General features: G+C 43.9%; 1 non-coding gene across 1 annotated transcript; it reads right to left on the reverse strand.

The window, feature by feature from the left end:
• Nucleotides 1-321: 321 nt before the first annotated feature.
• Nucleotides 322-428, reverse strand: LOC141702091 (small nucleolar RNA R71). Its single transcript, XR_012567011.1, has one exon. It is a non-coding gene; the product is annotated as a small nucleolar RNA R71 (small nucleolar RNA).
• Between the last annotated feature and the right edge of the window lie 1930 nt (nt 429-2358).

Raw genomic sequence — 2358 nt, forward strand, 5'->3', positions numbered from 1 at the left:
TCTAGCATTGTCCGGCCAGCTATCACAGCTAATACCTTTGAGATCAAGCCTGGCATAATTCATTGGGTACAGACTTCAGTCCAGTTTGGGGGTTCTCTAACGGAAGATCCCAATACACACATTAGGGATTTCATTGAAATATGCGACACCTTCAAGTTCAACGGTGTTTTTGAAGATGCTGTGAAGCTGAGACTGTTCCCATTCTCTCTGAAGGATAAGGCTAAGAGCTGGTTACACTCTCTACCAGCTGGTTCGATTACTACTTGGGAAGATCTTGCTCAGAAGTTTCTTACTAAATTCTTCCCTATGGCGAAGACAGCTGCACTCAGGAATGCTATTACTCAATTTGCGCAGCAAACGGGAGAATCGCTAAGTGAAGCTTGGGAGCGCTACAAGGAGATGCTTAGGAAGTGTCCTCATCATGGAATTCCTGATTGGATGATCATCACTTGTTTTTACAATGGGTTGGGAGCACAGTCCAGACCCATGCTCGATGCAGCATCAGGCGGAGCATTATGGGCAAAGAGCTTTAAGGAAGCTTATGATCTAATTGAACTGATGGCTGCTAATGAATATCAGTATCCAACCCAGAGATATCCACTGGGCAAGGTAGCAAGAGTTCTTGAAGTGGATACAGCTACAGCTATCACTGCTCAACTAAAGGCGTTGTCTATGAAGATCGATTCTATGGCTAACTATGGTGTTAAGCAGATAATTAGTGTTTGTGAGCTGTGTGCAGGTCCGCATGTGACAGAACAATGCGCTATAACTAGCGACTCAGCTCAGTTTGTCAGCAACTTTCAGAGATCGCAGCAACCAGTTCCAGACACTTATCATCCTGACAACTGGAATCATCCTAACTTCAGCTGGAGTAACAATCAGAATGCGATGCAACAGCCATTCCAGCCGTTTAGAAATAAGCTGTTCAACTCTCTTGGTTTTCAGCAACAACTCCAACTTCAACAACAAACTCATGATGCAGGTCTATCTTCGAATGAAAAATCTGAATTAGAGGAGTTGAGGCTTATGTGCAAAAACCAGGCTCTTATATGCCAAAGCCAAGCTATTTCTATCAAGACTCTGGAGAACCAAATATGGCAAATTGCTAATGCCTTATTGAATCGACCACCAGGAACGCTTCCTAGTGATACAGAAGCCAATCCAGGAAAGAGGGAAGTTGAAGAACAGGTGAACGCCATCACCTTAAGGTCTGGAAAGGTCGCAAGCCCCCAAGTTCAGCAAGATGAAGAGCCAGAAAAATCTCAAGATTCAGAAAATACAGTTGTGGCTGAAGAAGATGTGCAGAAGGAAGTAGAGGTGGAACTAAGGAAGACTACTATGGAACACACTCCTCCTGAGGGTAATACAGGGGAGAAACAGATTTATCCTCCACCTCCTTTTCCTAAAAGGCTGCAGAAGAAAAAGCTGGATAAACAGTTTGAGAAGTTTCTGGAGGTGTTCAAGAAACTTCATATCAACATACCTTTCGCTGAAGCTCTTGAACAGATGCCTAGCTATGCGAGGTTTATGAAAGGTATTCTCTCTCGGAAAGTGAAGCTCGATGACTTAGAGATCGTTGCTCTAACGGAGGAATGCAGTGCTGTGCTGCAACAGAAGTTGCCTCCGAAGCTTAAAGATCCTGGAAGCTTCACTATTCCTTGCACCATCAGAAACTTGTCGTTCGACAAGTGTTTATGTGATTTAGGAGCTAGCATCAATCTGATGCCCTTATCTATCTTCAAGAAGCTTGGTCTGCCTGAGCCGAAACCAACATACATGTCATTGCAACTAGCTGACCGTTCCATCGCTTATCCACGAGGTATAGTGGAGGATGTCTTGGTCAAGGTGGATAAACTCTTCTTCCCTGCTGACTTTGTAATTCTTGATTTCGAGGAAGATAAGAAGATTCCCATTATCTTGGGAAGACCATTCTTGGCTACAGGCCAAACTATGATCGATGTGCAAAAAGGAGAGCTTACGATGAAGGTTAATGATCAGAAGGTCACTTTCAATGTGTTCAAGGAAATAAAATTACCACAGCTAAAGAGGAGTGCTTTAAAGTAGAGCAAATTCAGGTTTTGAATGCACTTCTGTGGAAGAGGAAGTTGGATGTGCCATTCGATTCTCTTGGGTTAGCAGAGCTGAAAATTTCTCAGGATCGTCTCGAGTCGTCTATTGAAGATGCTCCTACACTTGAGCTCAACCCACTACCAAATCACTTGAGTTATTCATTCTTAGGTGCACCCCCTGACAAGGGGTTGGGATATATCTTTGATGATGAAGAGGGTAGCCGAACGGATCCTCCAGTGCCTATAGAGGGTTCTTCTCATTTGCAGCAGGTAGTTGATAGGACTGGTG

This window comes from Apium graveolens, unplaced genomic scaffold (genome assembly GCF_009905375.1).
Source record: "Apium graveolens cultivar Ventura unplaced genomic scaffold, ASM990537v1 ctg4611, whole genome shotgun sequence".
In the NCBI taxonomy this organism is placed as follows: Eukaryota; Viridiplantae; Streptophyta; class Magnoliopsida; order Apiales; family Apiaceae; genus Apium; species Apium graveolens.